This window comes from Brassica napus, chromosome A10 (assembly GCF_020379485.1).
Source record: "Brassica napus cultivar Da-Ae chromosome A10, Da-Ae, whole genome shotgun sequence".
Classification (NCBI taxonomy): Eukaryota; Viridiplantae; Streptophyta; class Magnoliopsida; order Brassicales; family Brassicaceae; genus Brassica; species Brassica napus.
In genome coordinates this window covers 4,957,419-4,975,219 of record NC_063443.1, presented here as the reverse complement: position 1 = coordinate 4,975,219, position 17,801 = coordinate 4,957,419, and the positions used below count along the sequence as shown (strand labels likewise).

Genomic DNA, 17,801 nt, shown 5'->3' with positions numbered 1-17,801 from the left:
CTTGTCTTTTAGCTAAATTGATGGAGAGACCGTCATTATCAGATGAGATGAGTGGATTGAGTGGAACATGATATGAGTTTATTAAAGACCAAAGATATAAGAAAAAAAAATTCTATAAATAGACTACTGTTCACTTCTATCACTACAAAGCTTATTTTTTAAAGTCTCTTCTGCAAAGATTGTAAGATTTATCCTCCATGGTTTATGATGTATATATTATTATTCTATCATTTATGTGTATTTGTAATTAGTTATAATTATGTAAAAGAACATTAGTTGCATATTTCTTGGTAACAAAAGTTTTATAATAATATTTATAATATTAAAACAGAGATATTTAAGTAAGTTAATTATAATTACATGGTAAATGACTATTAATGTTTATTCATTACTACATCACTAGTATAATATAATCAACCATATAATAACATTATATTTAATATTTTTTGGTGATTCTAATTTAAAATTTGATAAATGTATCTATCGTTGTATTACTTTATAATCTGAGCATTAAAAATAAATAATTTATTGATATTTGATTAGCAAAATATGATTTCTACATATTAGTAAAAATACTAATAAAATATTATTTAAAAGGATATTTGGAATTTGGAAAAAATGAGGATTTTTTTTTGTGAATTTTCAAGATATAATATTGAAGTGAAAAAGAGTAGTATTAGCTACGATCAATCTGCATAGTTTAATTAGAATTTCAAATTTTATAAATGATAATTTTGCCAAAATTATGGCAAAAACGGAGACTGGTACGAATAAGATGGAAACACCAAATACAGCCGATGACAATTAATGACGAATATAAGAGACTGCAAATGCACTATGGACCAATAAAAATATTCTATAATATTTTTTATCAATATTTTATTTTTTGGGCTAAAATCAATATTGTATTTAAGTTTATGTTATTTTTTTAATAAAATAATATGTATTTGTTGCGTTTAATATTTTTTTGCTTTAAAAACTGTAACTGAAAATAAATAAAAAATTTATCTTTTAAATTATAATTTGAACCACCATTATACTCTTTCACCATTCAAATTACACCGCTCAATCCGCTAGATCCGCACTTGTATCGCCAGATCCGCTAGATCCGCTAGATCCGCTCTTGTTCTGCTAGATTCGCTTGATCCGCTCTTGTTCTGCTAGATCCGCTTGATCCGCTTATATAAACATGTGGTGTGACGTTGGAAACATGTGAATGGAGGTGGGTGGGCTAATATGCATGAATGGCACAATCCTTGCATTTGAGAAACTAAAAGCAATGCAGTTATCACGCTGTATAGGGTCCACACTTTGGGCTAACCACACAATCATTGTTACTCACTTCTTATTTGTTTTGTATATAAACACGTAAAAGTGCATTAGAGTTTTGTAAGGTTGTGCTGTATTTGAGTTTTGGAAGGTTGTGCTGTATTTGATATATCTTCTTTTCCGTTAATTTTGACCAACGCAAAAGTATATATGATATTTTTTAATCTGAAAAGTTATTTAGTTTACCAACGAATTTTTTTGATTTTACAATCACTGAGAAAAGTCGATTGAATATCATGCAACCAGTATTAGATTTATTAAATTCACTACAGTATATATATTAGGTGCTAATTATTTTAACTTTAGTACCCAACTTGGTCAAAAATGAAAAATTAAGCTATAAAGATCGTTCATGAAAAAACATGATATTTATCTTTTTTTTTTTTACTCAAATTAATTTTAGATAAATAAAAAGACAAAGCCCATTAACCTTACAAAGGCCCACGGCCAACCAACACAAAGGACCAAGACTCAATCCGAAAACCACAAAACATACAAAACAAGATGGCTTGAGCCCACTCCAAGCCCATCAACCCGCAGAAACCCTAGACACTGTCGGTCATTTGCTCTTCCGCCTCCATGCAACGGCATCGCTGGAATCTGAAATGAATGTCACCGGAGACAAACGCACGGTCGCAACAACAAAAGCGGTCCTCCACCGAGATCTTCCATCGGACATACCGAGATCTCATCAGGACCACCAATTGAAGCTGCACGTGACACCTCGCCTCGGCCTGACCGCCGCCGCATCGCACCTTCGTCGGAGCATCTCTCTCGACTCACCGGAGCTCGTAAAGTACCGAGCCTCCACTGAAACCACTTCTTCACTACTGCGCTTTCTTCTCACCACGGAGAGCTGCCTCAAACAAATCGAGACCTTAACGATCTGAGCTTTAACCGCAATCACGGAAACCAAACACCACGGACCACCCCGATCTACCATCAGTACCAGATCGAAACCGTAGAAAACCGGATCCAAAATCAGTCCCCAAACCCGAACCCACGACGGAACTTCAACACCGAGAGCCGGCGACGTCAAGCTATATAAGCCTTGGCGCCCCGGAAACAAAAGCCGGCGAAAGAGGAGCTGAGGAAGCCTCCTCCTCCCGGAAACAAGGACCGGCGTCGACGGAGCTAAATGAGCCTCCGTCTCCCGGAAATTTCAAGCCGTCGCCTTTTCTATCCTTGAGAAATACTCCCTCCGTTTTTTATTATAAGTCGTTGTAGAGAAACTTTTTTGTGCCAAATTATATGTCGTTTTCGGTTTTCTATGTAAAATTTATTAATAATTAATGTTGTATGACCAATGGTAATATATCTTATATTTTTCTATTGGTTGAATTGTGGTTAGGTAAATAATTAATGATGTTTTTGTTTAGAAAATATAAAAAATTAATGATTTTCTTAATATATGTGCATAGCTGTAAAACGACTTATATTAAAAAACGGAGGGAGTAAAACTTAGATTAAACTAAAGAGGCTAAGGAGATCCTCCCTCACATAGCGGCGGTGACGAGCATGGCCCACCACGGAGGGAGATCGGCGGCGGTAAAGTCTTCTTCTTCTCTCTTTCAAGGATGAAATAGCATTTAATGAATTAGGGAAACTGACAGAAGTAAAAAATATCAGAAGTCTCTCGCTTCTGTATGCTAAATTCGAAGCTCTTATTTGAACAATAGAGGTTATTATCACATTTCGAAAATTCAAAGAAGTATTGCATTATATTGTTTGTGAAAACAATTTATGCACTACCTAACATTTTCAATTCATGTAAAAATGTTTAAGAGATGTAAAGAACTTTTGTGTACTTTCACACTATCGTATGTTTCATGGGCCAAACAAAAAACAAAAGCGGAAAAGTTAACATGGTATAAATCCACAATCGTCATCTCAACTATTAAAACTGAAGTACATTTAGTATTTAACCCTATTTTTTCTTAAATAATTACCATCAAATGTCACTGATATTATCTCTACACTTTTTACTAATTATTATTAGGCTCTTCCGTCATATAACCAAAGGAAATAAAAAGACCATTAAATTTTACTGATCCAGTAATTGTAGTTGTACCTCTCAAACCAATTAAACGAATAAAACGGCAACATTACCAATCTCTGCATAATTTGGTTTATATAAAAATGTCAACCAAGAGTGTAAAATCAAGTGCCAAAATTTCCACTCCATTTTACAATTATTAGCATTAAAAATTCACTACCAAATAACTGTAATAGTGTAATCGAGGAGAACATCACTAAACCGGATTATATGCGTAACTTGACGTACATACAACTTTGAAATTTTAACCGGCTTAGTTGTAAATATGATTTTTAAACTTATTATTATAAAAACAGAAAAATCATTTGTAATACAAAATAAGAATTATAGATTTCTTTAAATAATTTTGAAACTGTTAATAGATCCACTAAATATTCCTAGAAACATTGAATAACTAGCCCCTACATTAAAGCTATCACATTAATAACAAAAATATCGACTTGAAAATCACCTTTATTATATTATAAATTTCAGTATATTCCTATAATAAAACTCTCTTTCCATTTCGTATTATACAGTCAAACCGTGAATCTCTACCAAATATTCATAAAATTTAGTATATTCTTATTCCACAACTTGTAAATCACACTTTCAAAAATTTTAGTTTAGATTTTTTTTCTACCGTCAACATTCACCTAAACGAACTATATATATCTTTCATACTAACTCATGAACCCTATTCATTTTCAGAAAAGAGACTCAAAAAACGTCAAACTATTTAAAAATGGATGTTGATCTCAAGTTATCTTTTTTGAATGATGAAAAAGTTACGAAAGGATGATTTAGTCATTTGGTCTCACCTCCGGTAAGAGCAGCAATGTCATCAAGGTACTGACTTTTCCTCTCTCCAAATCCAGGAGCTTTCAAAGCAGCAAATTTAATAGTACCACAAAGATTTTTCCTTCCTCGAGAGTGAAAACTCCTTTGCAACCAACTTTGGCAATCATATTTCCTACTTCGTAGTTGTTTCCAGAACTAACCCATACAACATCTGCGAGTTCACTATCTTCAACCAGTAATCCAATAAAGAACAACCCAATGAAACAGAGCAATGATCAAGATAATTTGACAAGAGTATCAATAAGATACCTCCTTTGACATCTTCTTCAACTCGGCAGCAAGAGCCTTGGTGGTATTCTCGATCCTTCTGGTAATCAAAACCGGGTTTGCATCAGCAGCCACGACCTACAAGTTTCGATTTACCCATCACATTTTAACCAAACATTTCTCTCTCAATTCACAAAGACTTCAAAATATAAACCCTTGCACCTTCGGCAATGAGACCTTGCGCAAGAACAGCTGAAGTTTTTGTTCCATCACCAGCTAATTTATTAGTCTTGGAGCAGCTTTTCTCACTAGCTTCGCACCGGTGTTCTCAACTGTATCCTCAAGCTCATCCTAACCAAAGAACACAACAGAAATATTCAAATTTACTATAGAAGAGTAAACTGTTACACCGTCATTAACGTTTCTTGTAGAACCGTATTTTCTTTCTAGAGCAACATTTCTGCCTTTCCGACTTAAAGTTTGTTCACACCAGCCTACACAATGAAATGGTCTTACATAACAAAACTAACACTTGCTGAAACATAACCATTTAAACTCACATGAAGCTTCTTAATGGCAGTCCCGTCTTTATTGAAATGCAACTACTTAGCCACATATATTTTGGGAAACCTTGGTTTCTTCTGAGCAAAAGTTTGACTCTTTCCAAAAGAGTTTGCCGAGACAGAAACAAGAGATGACAATCTGCTTGAACGGAGGAGCCAACGGGGAAGACGTTCCGTTGCGCTGAAAGTTGAAAGCTATGGTTTCACTCTCTGCAGAAACTATAACGAGAATAAATTATAGACTTCAACTTCTTGATTTCACAAGACAAGTCAAATCAGAATAAGACTATTGAACTTTGTAATCATCAACGACCTAATCGAAAAGAGTATTTGAAAGTAAACAACATTCTACGTATACTCAACTTTCTACTTATATCTACAAGATCACAACATGATTAAAACCTAACACTTACTAAGATAGAGACGGAGTGTGTGAGGATGGATAAATGGTTTTAAATGTCTCTGTAAAGTTATGATTTTTATCCCATATGACAAATTGTTAATCTGAAACTGAGGATCGAACCGGTACAGCTTTCACAACGAAAAATCAAGAAAACCACCTTGATTCTGTCGATCTCACGATTGATAACATCTTGATCACTTTGGAAAGGATTTTAATAGTATATAGTGGTGTGGAACTCGCAGAAAAGATGGTTGGTGGTGAACATTGAATATCGAAAACTATTTCCATTTCAATCAGTACTTTTTTATGAACATTAATCAAACTGTTTTTCTATTTTTCCTACGATAGAGTAGTTAACTTTCTAAATGGGCCTTTGATTTTGTAAGTTAACCATTTTTCCAACCAACACGTGAATGACCCTTTTTTCATTAATATGTTTTTTACCTATACGGCTATACACAATCATTAAAATATATTCTCTAGTTGTGTTATATATATATTGAACCAAAATGAAATTTTGATATTCTAATGCTTCAACTAGAAACTATCGAATAATATAAATAACTATCGAATAATATAAATATATAACATCAACTTGTTTTAGCGTCACATTGATCTCTCCGACAATTCCTGCGCTCACACTTACGTGCTTAGTTCTTAATGGGCCTGAACAGACCTAAAAGACGATCTCAAAGACCAACTTATTAGCTTCCTTCAATCCAATGCCTCAACCTTCATCTGGACAACTGAGGATATGTCTGGGATCAACCCATCTGTCACTTGTCATGAGTTAAACGCAGACCCCATATTCAAACCAGTCAGGCAGAAAAGGCGCAAGCTCGGCCTACAACCCGCCAAAGCTGTAAACGACGAAGTTGAACGTTTGACAAACGCAGGATCCATCACAGAGGTTAGGTACCCAGAATGGCTCGCTAACTCTCTTGTCGTCAAAAAAGAAGAAGGAAAATGGCGTGTATGCGTCGACTTCACCGACTTCAACAAAGCATGTCCCAAATATAGCTTCCCTCTCCATCACATTGACCTGATAGTCGAAGCAACTGCAGGGAACGAACTCCTATCTTTCATGGACGCCTTTTCAGGATATAACCAAATTATGATGCATCCAGATGACAGGGAAAAAACCGCATTCATCACCGATCGAGAAACTTACTGCCCTTTGGACTCAAGAATGTCAGCGCAACCTATTAACGCTTAGTGAACCGAATGTTTGCCGAACAGCTAGATGACACCATGGAAGTTTACATCAACGACATGCTCGTCAAATCCCTCACTGCCAACAACCACATCAAACATTTAACAACTTGTTTCGAAAGCCTCAACAAGTACAATATAAAGCTCAATCCGACAAAATGCACTTTCGTTGTCACATCCAGAGAATTTCTCGGATATATTGTCACCAAAAGAGGAATCGAAGCAAACCCACGAAAAATCACGGCCATTGCGGAACTCCCATCTCCAAAAAACACGAGAGAAGTCCAACGATTGACAAGACGCATCGCCGCACTCAACCGATTCATCTCGCGCTCGACAGAAAAATGCCTTCCATTCTACCAACTTCTACGACACAACAAACGTTTCGAGTGGGACGCAAAATGAGAAGAAGCTTTTCAACAGCGGAAGCAATATTTATCCACACCACTGATTCTGGCCAAACTCGAAGACGGGGAAGTTTTATACTTATACATATCAGTCTCCGCATGCGCTGTAAGCAGTGTTCTGGTTCGCGAAGACCGTGGGGAGCAGCGTCCAATCTTCTACACCAGCAAGGTTCTCGACAACGCCGAAACAAGATACTCACCACTCAAAAAACTCGCCTATGCCGTAGTTGTCGCAGCACGCAAACTCAGGCCGTATTTTCAATCCCACACCATCCACGTTCTGACTAACCATCCGCTTCGATCGATCCTCCACAGCCCAAGTCAATCAGGATGAATGGCAAAATAGGCAGTCAAGCTCAGCGAATACGACGTCGAGTTCAAAAGCAAAACATGTGCAAAGTCTCAGGTGTTAGCAGATTTTCTGACCGAGCTACCTCTATCCCAATACGACGACGATCTCAACACCAAGAATTGGTGTCTCTACGTCGACGGCTCATCTTCACGAAACGGATCAGGTGTTGGAATACGACTCATATCTCCTACCAGTGAGATCATCGAGCAGTCTTTTCGCCTCGCTTTCCCAGCTTCCAATAACGAAGCTGAATACGAAGCTCTCATCGCTGGTCTCCGTCTTGCAAAAGCGGTTGGTGTGAACAAGATAGAAACTTTCTGCGACTCTCAACTCGTCGCCAATCAACTCAGCAGTGAATACGAGACGAGAAATGACCGAATGAATGCTTACTTACAGGTTGTCCAAAAACTTTCCCAGGATTTCACCAACTTCACCCTCACCAAAATTCCCCGAAGCGACAATTCCTCCGCCGACGCTCTTGCCGCTTTAGCATCAACCTCTGATCCTTTGCTCAGAAGAATGATTCCAGTGGAAAGCATCGATAAACCGAGTATCGAATTAGTCATGGGAGTCAACATCATAGATGACCTCGACGAAGAGATGGACGACACCAACGAGATGAACGAACCTACACCCGAAAAAGAAGTTGAGGATTTAATCGATTGGCGCGATGAAATCAAACTCTACATTACCGAGGAAACAACACCAGACAACCGCTGGGCCGCACGACGCTTGAAAGCTCGATGCGCACACTATGTCATGAACGACAACGTCCTCTTCAAATGGAGCTCGACCAAAGCATTACTGCGGTGCATACATGGTCAAGAAGTTAGATGGGTCCTCGAAGAGACACACGAAGGCGCAGGTGGTAATCATTCAGGGGGACGAGCCTTAGCCATTAAAATCAAGTGACACGGACATTTCTGGCCGACAATGGTCGCAGATTGTGAAAAATTTGTATTCAAGTGCGAAAAGTGCCAGCGCCATGCCCCTATGATTCATCTACCAACGGAGCTCCTCTCAACCACTACGCCACCATATCCATTTATGAGATGGGCAATGGACATTGTTGGCCCAATGCCACCATCAAAACAGTAGCGCTATCTCCTGATCATGACTGATTACTTTACGATATGGGTCGAGGCTGAATTGTACGCAACTATACGCGCCCCCGATGTTCAGAAATTTGTTTGGAAAAACATCATCTGCCGCCACGGTCTCCCATATGAAATCGTCACCGATAATGGTTCTCAATTCATCTCAGTGACCTTCGAAAATTTCTGCGCTTTGTGGAAAATCAGATTAAGTAAATCTACACCAAGAAACCCTCAAGGAAACAGACAAACTGAAGCCACAAACAAGACGATCCTCGACGGAATCAAAAAACGTCTGGAAGAAAAGAAAGGTGTTTGGGCCGACGAACTCGACGGTGTTCTCTGGTCACACCGCACAACACCACGTCGTTCCACAGGTATGACACCGTTTTCCCTATCCCATGGAATGGAGGCAATGTCACCAAACGAAGTCAGCATTCCAAGCCTCCATCAGCTCACACTCACCGAAAATGAAGAGCTCAACAACTCAATGATCATCGACCATTTAGACCAAGTTGAAGAAAACGGGACCAAGCTCTCCTCCGCGTTCAAAACTATCAAAACCTGGCCGCTCGATATTATAACAAGAGAGTGAAAGGAAGGTTCTTTCAAATGAACGACCTCGTCCTTCACAAAGTCTTCGAAAACACTCGCGAGTGGAAAGCATGAAAACTCGGTGCGAACTGGAAAGGCCCATACCTGATTTCGAAAATCATCAAACCAGGTGTCTATGAACTCACCGAAATGAGCGGAGAGAAGGCTCCGAGATCATGGAACTCCTTGAATCTCAAGCGATTTTACTACTAAAGAAATTGTCATAGATAGATGTCAGGATAGGATAACAAGGGTGCTTGAATATGCAATCCTATGATCAAGTTCTAGTTAGCTAGGCTAAAACAAGCAATGAATACAAATCTATCATGAATATCACATCAAGGCAGATCTATAGTTTAGGGCTAATCCCACAAACCTATCTGAACCCTGGATCTAACAGTTGAACTACTCAGACATAGCAAAGCAATTCATATCAATAGATAAATAGAAACTCATAGAATAGATGAAAAGAAATAGAAACAAGGAGTTCCAATCACAAGTGATCTTCTCTCCCAAAATGAAACTTGTAACAAAACTAGGTCTAGAACAAGCTCTTTTCTTTCTGCCGTCAAAAACACTAGGCAATATATATTCTACTAGGTTAAAAACTCGTCAGGGCATTTTGTTAATTTGGCTTGGCCTTGGTTTTTAAGTCTGCTGAATCCAAAATGTCGCGTCTGGTGTCTCGACATCGATCGATGGTACTTGTGTACATCGATCGATATTAATCTTCATCTGTCGAGGCATTTCCTGATATCGATCGTCAGCACTGATGCGCATCGATCGATTATTCTTCCTCTCGTCGACCTCTAAGTGGTCAGCTCGGGTGAAATGTCCTTTAAGCTCCAAAATGCTCCAAAGTCATAGCTTTACTCCGAAATGCACCTGAACCTGAAAACATACCTAGAAGAGTAGAAAACATAGATATATATATAGTAAAGTACTTATATACCATGGATAAAAATGGGTCAAATCCAAGGTATATCAACTCCCCTAGACTTACCCTTTTGCTTGTCCTCAAGCAAAACATACAGGCGGTCTCTCTGAAAGAGGTTTGAAAATATTTAGGGATTTAAAATTTTCAAACATAGAAATCTTTCCTCAACAATTTTGCAACCACATTTAAAAGGTCCTAATCACAAAAGCACACTATGCAATATCCTAGCTTAGCAACCATTTCTAACATAACACAACTCATCAATTCGCGTCTGACATCCCCTCTACTGATTTCATTTCTTAGTATAAAGTGAATGCTTTACCTTGGGAGTATCGATCACAGGAAGCAAGGATTTCAGACAGGTATCTGGAGCTGCAGGTAAAAGTTAGTTCCTAGTTTCTCTCTCTCTAAATTTCTCTCTTGAGTCAAAGTCTGCTTCCATTGCAGGATCAGTGACGAAGATTGGACAGGCTTCCATGAACTAAAACTTAATGGTGGTTGCCACCAAGTTCTGTTCACTTCTTTTTGACCTATATCCAAGAGTTCTTTGCGAAAACGAGCCTTGAAGATTGCCGCCTCCAAGTCCCGTTTCGAACTCTTTTATTTGAGTCGTTATGAATCAAGCCTTAATGGTTTTAGCCACCAAGTCCTGTTCAGACTCATCCTAATTAAACAATAGATCTTATTTATATTTTATATTTTATTATTATTATTAATTTTTTTTTTATACTCACTAACTAATCTAGGGTCGAAACTAGAGAGAGAAAATGTGATAAAAAATCTAAACCAGGCGTTACCTTCCAGACCTGTCTCAAGAATCCGATCCCATGTATACCAAGCCCCAAGACAAGCGGTTATGTCAGGTTTAGTGTTGGAAATCAGCTTTAGTTACTTCATACGGTTCAAGGTAAGTGTGTAGTTGATAGGTTGATCCGCTTTAGCATCTTTAGTGCTATCTGCAATCAGTAAATCTAAAATGGTGCTAAAGATTGGTTAGATATTCATGTTTAAATCAATATAGGATTATAGTCCCTATTTTCAATAGCTAAGCATAATTTATTTGAAATTCCTTTTTACATAAAAATAAAATAAATTATATCAGTAAATCTCCCCCAGACTTAAATTACACTGTCCCAGTGTAACTCAGCCGGAGTTATGATGAATAGTTTATGATGTACGAAATGTAACAAGTAGGGAAGATACATCTGACCGGATTAGATATCGATCAATGTGTAAGAGTGACATCGATCGTCGTGTGGTTGCCTATGTCGAACGATGTCGACGTCTTGTCGTCGGTCGATATTCAGGTCCTCCTACTTGGGTCTCCTAAATCTGAAAGAAATAAAACGAAAGAAATTAAATGCTAGCTAATAAAATCAAAGTAAAATACCTAATAGTAGGTTGCCTCCCACTCAGCGCTTGGTTATAGTCATTTAGCTTGACTGTGGTAGTGATTGGCTATTGGGTGGAGAAGCAGCTGCTTGTTGGAAAGCAAGCATCCACGTCATCTCTGCGCATTCTGGACCAAGATGCAATGAAACTTCTTGTGGCCTCATCATTTCTTGTCCATTTGTCATCCATCTTCTCAAGTACTTTGGAGATGTTTTGTAGCCTTTCTTGAATGTTGTCAATGCTGACCTGGTGCCAGCCTATGTTGTCATAGGCGTATGCTGAAAGTTCTGTTAGTTCCTTTTGCATTGACTTGTGTATCGGCTGCTCGCTGATTAGTGTTGACTCGGCGTCGATCGATGCGATAATGTGTTCGTTGGTCGATCTCGGCGAGTTGCCGTCGATCGATTTCGCTTTTGTCCTGTCGTTCGATGCTGATATCTGATGTTGAGCTGCGAGTTGCCTTTGAATGGCTTTGACTTCTTTTTGTAGCCATTCTGCGTGGTTGTCTAGTCCACTGATTCTGTTGTCGAATGGAAAGTAGATGTCATCGCAGCGTTTGTCAAGTCGTTCCTCCATGGTGTCTAGAGCAGTGTAGATCTTTGATGTGATCTTGTCAACCTCTGCTGCTGTGTAAGGAAGTAACTCCACAGGTTTCTTGCCATCGATCCAAGGTCCTCTTAGCCTGTCGATCGATGCTGATTTTGCCTGCAAAATTTTTTGTTTAGTAATATTCTCAATATCCGTTTGGGCATCAAGTAATTGACTAGACAATTTGTTTAAATATGTCATGACTGGTGATATAAAACGGTCATGCATATCCTCGTAAGTCCTCAGCCTCTCATTCATGGCTGAGAGTTTTGCGTCAAGCGATGTGAAGGTACACATGTCGATCGATGTGGCTGGTTGTTGGTCCTTCTTGCGAATGGTGTCTAGATCTTGCTGTAATAGATCGATTTTAGTGCTTAGCCAGTCCACGTTGTTGTTGAGAGGGCAGTAAACGTCGTTTATCCTTGTGTCGATGTATGAGACTTCCCATTCATCCCTGTGTTGTGTTGAACATTGCGGTTCTGCAGGGATCTGAGCTGTAGGAAGACTGACGTTGATCGATGTGGCACGTGGTGCGTCGATCGATTCTGAGGTCGTAGCTTCCTTCTCAAGTTGCTGACGTAAACTCTCAATTCTTGTCCTCATTTCTGCCATACATCTGAAAAGCTCATTGTAGCCTCTATCCAAAGGCTGATGTGTATCATCTACAAATGTTTTGAGCTCCTCTCCTAGTTTCTCCTGAGCTCCACAAATACCAAACACCATTTCATCGATTTCTTCTTTGGTGTAGAGTTCTGGTGCCAGTCTTGTGGGTGTGAAGGAAGTGGCATGTTCTGGAAGACAGATGTGGCTCTCTTCAAAAAGAGATGCTCTTTCCAGTATTTTCCTGATGTTGTCCTTTGTGACAGGTATCATCTCACCAGCTACGCCTCGTGCGTGTCCACGCTCATCTCTGTAGACTCCATACTCGTCCCTTTGTTCCCAAGTGAACTTTCTGGCTCCGTACATGTCGAAAGCGCGGTTCCCACATTCATACCGTCTGTCGATCGACGTCGGTTCATCCCTATCGATCGACGTTGGTGTTACCCTGTCGATCGATGTCTCCGTTGTACCGTCGATCGATGCTTACCCTTTTGGTTGGCGTGATAGATCTGGGTTGATCTCTGGTGTGGCGACTCTAGCATGGTTGTTAGGATTTGTTTGAATGACGTCTGGAGTGCCACGTTGCTATGAGAATAGGTTGTCAGGTCCATTGGCTACTTGAAGGATGTCTGCTATGTCCTCTCTGGACACTTGTAAAATCCTTCCATCCATTGCACGTGCGTTGCCATCTGGGTCCCTGAAAATACCAAATTCATCAGGTGTTAGAAAACCGTAATCAATGTTTGCATAATCATTCAATTTAGAAATAGAAAGATTAGGGTTTAGAGTAGTATCGATCGATGTAGATACAGTTACATCGATCGATGGCAGTGTAATTTCTGCAGAACTTTGTTCTTGAGATGATTGCTCTTCATGGATTTTTCTGTTGATGTAGAAGGAAGAGTGTTCATCTTTTTTCTTGTGTGTTTGCTTTGATGTGTGTAGGTGGTTTAGGAGGTGCAAAACGATTTATATAGGTATATATAAACCTAGTTGGGGAGGGAATATTCTCCTGCTCCTGGATTTTCGCTGCGGCGCGAATATCGATCGATGTTCCTTTCGGGGTGTCGATCGATATGAGCGGTTGTTTTGCTGGACGAGGGTGGGTATCGACCGATGTGGAGTGCACAGCGTCGAACGATGTTGGAAACGTATTTGTGAACTTATGTGTTTCAAGTCTTTCATCCTGCAAAGACATTTCTATTGCACGTTCTTTCCAGTAATCCTCATCGTATTCCTCAGTATGTTCCTCATTAGGTGAAATAATTACAGTGTCAACTGCAAAACTCTCATAGAAACCACTGTCTGCCCAACTGCCTATGGAATAATCATCATGTCCTCTCTTGCTTGGAGGTTGGAAGGCAAAATGTTGGTAACAATGATTTGGTGAAGCGAAATGGTCAAGTGGGTGCATTACGTCGAGTGACGTGTTGTTGTGGTCATCGGTCACCATTGACACATTGGAATCGATCGATGGAAAGGTTGGGGTGTCGATCGATTCCGAGTACTCTGTTTCGTACTCCGATTCATACTCTGCTCCACAATGGCATGCGCCAATGAAGCCGAGTTCTTTCCCATAATCCACAGAATTAATGACCTTTCTCTTAGGTCGGATGGGGTCGTAGTGGATGTTTGGGTCTATGAGCGTTAGACACAATTTGTTTTTGTTCATGTCACATACAGCTCCTACTGTAGCTAGGAAAGATCTTCCAAGCAGAAGTGAAGAGTTCCAGTTAAGCTCGATGTCTAAGACATGAAAATCTACAGGGACAAGGGCATTACCAATCTGTACCTCCAGATCTCTTATGATACCTCCTGATCGTTTCTCTGAAAGATCCACGAAGGTGAAGGATTCCGTTGAGGGTTCGATGGTCAAACCAAGCTGGTCTGCCATGATCCTAGGGAGGATACTAACTGATGCTCCTGTGTCACACATTGAATGGGGAAATTCAACACCCTTGACTACGCATGGTATTGCAAACTTCCCAGGATCACTCTTCTTCGTCAATGTGATCCTGTGTTTCATCTTCTCTCTGACTTGATGAAACATTCTCCTAATGTCCTCCTCGGTTACCTTTGTTTCTCTGAAGAACATCCACAACCGGTGTGTGAAGTAAGCTTCATCAAAAGGTTTTTCGATTGGGATTCTGAGGACTCGTTTAGTGAAACCATCCATCTCCTTATCGTTAGCTTCCCTCTTAAGGTTTTTAGGAATCTTCTCCTTTCTCTTCCTTAACCTTCTCCCTTCAGATTCTTGTTCTTCTTGAACAGATTCTGGTGAACTATTTAAAGGGTTGGATTTTGGTTCGGGTGGGTTTGCTAATGGTTTAGGTGGTGGTCTGAGTGCGTTGATGTAATCATTATCGATTGAGGGTAACCGCACTCGGTATGTCAGAGGTGCCTGTCGATCGATGGGAGGTGTGTTGTGACGATCGACGTCGGACTCACTCTGTCGATCGATGGTTGGCTCAACCGATCGATCGATTTTATCATAGAAAGGGGAGGGTGGGTGAGGATGCTTAGCTGCGAATTCTTCATGAGTTAGAATTCGAACCGCATTACATTCAGTCGATTTGGCAGATGACGCCGATCGATGACTGGAGTAATCTGTCCATCGATCTTCATCATGGTCTGTCGATCGATGCGAGTTCATCGACATCGGTCGACACTATTGGGATCCGCCGAGACTCATGGAGCTTTCGATTTCGAAATCACCTTCCTCAAGCTTTTCATTTCTCACCACTTGCCAGAAATCATCATCTATGATGGCATTTACGTGGTGTTTTCCTTTGTCGGCTCCTGCCTCTCTAGCGAAAGCTTCTTGCCTCTTTATAGTCTCGCCCATCTGAATTACTTGAGTTTCAAGTTTTCTCACCTGAGTCCCTAAGGTCTCGATTTTGGTGTTCAGATTGTTGTAGGCAGAGTCTATCTTACCGTTGATATCCACAGTGATTTGTTGTTGTCCCAACAGTACTCGATCAAGCATCTCTTCGATCTTGCTTTCCTGAGTCTGGGGTGGTGGGTTTTGGTAGTAAGAGTTTGAGTAGCTCTTGCTGTTGTTGAAGGGTTTTTGAAATTGTGAATTTTGGTTACTTCTTTGGCCATTTCCAAAGAAGTTTCTGTTTCCGCCTTGGTTTCAAAATTTCTGGAATCCGGTACCTCCGATGTAATTCACATTTTCTTCTCCTTCCGTATCTGCTACTTCTCCTTCAGCTGAACAGACTTGCTTCCTAAGAAGCTCGTGCACGACATCTAACTTAGCTCTTACTTCGTCCATCTGTTCCTTCCCGATAGAAGCTACAGACTTCTTCCGTTCAGAGTCAGTGTTCTTGGTGCTGCTGCTGTTAGCAAGGTTTTCGATACGTCTCACAGCTTCCAACGGATTTCGAGTAGTGAAGTTTCCTGCACTCGCTGTATCAAGGGCCATTTGATACTGTAAGGCGAGACCTTGGAAGAAAGTGCTTAGCAGCTGCACTTCGTTAAATCCGTGGTGTGGACAGTCTCGCTGGAAAAACCTAAATCTAATCCACGCATCTTTGAAGGACTCTCCAGCCTTCTGCGAGAATGTGGAAATTTTGTTCCGAAGTTCTTCAGCGCGCGCCTCATCGAAGAAGTTTCGTAAGAAAGCATTCTTGATGTCGCTCCAGGATGTTAAAGATCCTGTGGGTTGTTGCCTAAGCCAGTGCATCGCTTCTCCATTCAGCGTGTATCTGAAGAGTTTGCACAGCAGGTAATCTTTGGGGACTCCTTCCATCCGAATAGCAGCGATTAGATCCTCAAACCGTTCCAAATGGTCCATAGGATGTTTGTGCGGTAACCCAGAGTAGGGTATCTGCGACACGAGAGTGTAGTATTGAGGCTTCAGCTCGAAATTCTGCTTCTGGATCTCCGGAAGTCGAATAGCTGATCTGTTGGAATAATACTCATCTGGGCGATTGAAGTCGGCCAGTGATTTCGATCGAGCGTCCTCATCTACAGGTTGAGCAGCTCCTGTAGCATCAGCATCAGGGATTACAGTTTCCTGAGCATCTATTTTCTGACCTGTTGCATTACACAGATGACCGGCCTGGTCATACAGGTTTCCGTTCTCATCCTGAGTTAGAATAATAATGTTTACCATTTTTGACGACACGAAATCGATCAACGTACGCGGCGTAGTATCGATCGTTGTCGAACGATCGGGATCGATCGACGATGATGGTCTGGTGTCGGTCGACGGTTGGTTGTGCGTATCGATCGACGACGAAGTGGTTGCGTCGAGCGATGTGGAACATTGACCTCTAGGGATGGTGCGTTCCAAATGAGCAGGATCGTCTGAGAACAGCAAGTCTTTCTCCTTGTTACTTCTGGTACCGCTGGGCATGCACCTGAAAAGACAAGAAAAAGATTATTAGAAAGAGGGTAAAGAAAAGAAAAAGAATTAATAAAACTAAATCTAATGGCGATCAAAGCTCCCCGACAACGGCGCCAAATTTGATACCACTCAAATTACCCTAAGGAATGTTACTCTCATCAAAAGAGGTTCAGATGTAGTTCTTAGGGATCGAATCCACAAGGAGCTAGGGAACAATTAAATCTAGTGTTTATTAATTCTAAGGGTTGTAAATGTTTAAATGAAATAGCAATAGTAACAAGCGAGTAAATAATAAATGTAAATTTGGTTGGAAATGATATTAGATGCATGGCCACTATTCAAGTGTTGGAGATTATAATACCAATAGATGTCTAACTGTTGCATGCATGATATATTAGAGCTCATTCGCTTAACTCAGGGATCAGCTGTCGCATGTACCACTGGTTAACAGACTAGATCTTGTGTCTCACCGGTTAGATGCAGACACAAGAGAGTGTCGATCGATAGTCTATTAAGACGTCGACTGATACACCTTTGCCAACATCGATCTATTGTCAGTTGAGGACATCGATCGACGGGTTCTAGCCAGGCCTATGCGCGAGTATGAAAATACTCTACTAAGATTCTAAATTGGCGGTTAGCCCTCTCTAGCAATCCTAATATGATAGATAGATGTCAGGATGGGATAACAAGGGTGCTTGAATATGCAATCCTATGATCAAGTTCTAGTTAGCTAGGCTAAAACAAGCAATGAATACAAATCTATCATGAATATCACAACAAGGCAGATCTATAGTTTGGGGCTAATCCCACAAACATATCCGAACCCTGGATCTAACAGTTGAACTACTCAGACATAGCAAAGCAATTCAT

The 17,801-nt window shown here is 40.2% G+C and overlaps 1 long non-coding RNA gene and 1 other non-coding gene across 6 annotated transcripts; one reads left to right on the top strand and one right to left on the bottom strand.

The window, feature by feature from the left end:
* Positions 1–1,697: 1,697 nt before the first annotated feature.
* LOC106430525 lies at positions 1,698–6,581 on the bottom strand. 5 transcript variants are annotated; one of them, XR_002654174.2, is made up of 5 exons: positions 5,409–6,581; positions 4,993–5,214; positions 4,655–4,783; positions 4,475–4,570; positions 1,698–4,387 (listed from the first exon to the last, which is right to left on the bottom strand). It is a non-coding gene; the product is annotated as an uncharacterized LOC106430525 (long non-coding RNA). The 5 variants fall into 5 exon arrangements; XR_002654173.2 differs by having other exon boundaries at positions 1,698–4,391; positions 5,409–6,580; XR_002654175.2 differs by having other exon boundaries at positions 1,698–4,376; positions 5,409–6,578.
* Positions 6,582–16,056: 9,475 nt separating this feature from the next.
* LOC125579643 lies at positions 16,057–16,162 on the top strand. Its single transcript, XR_007317703.1, has one exon. It is a non-coding gene; the product is annotated as a small nucleolar RNA R71 (small nucleolar RNA).
* Positions 16,163–17,801: the final 1,639 nt, after the last annotated feature.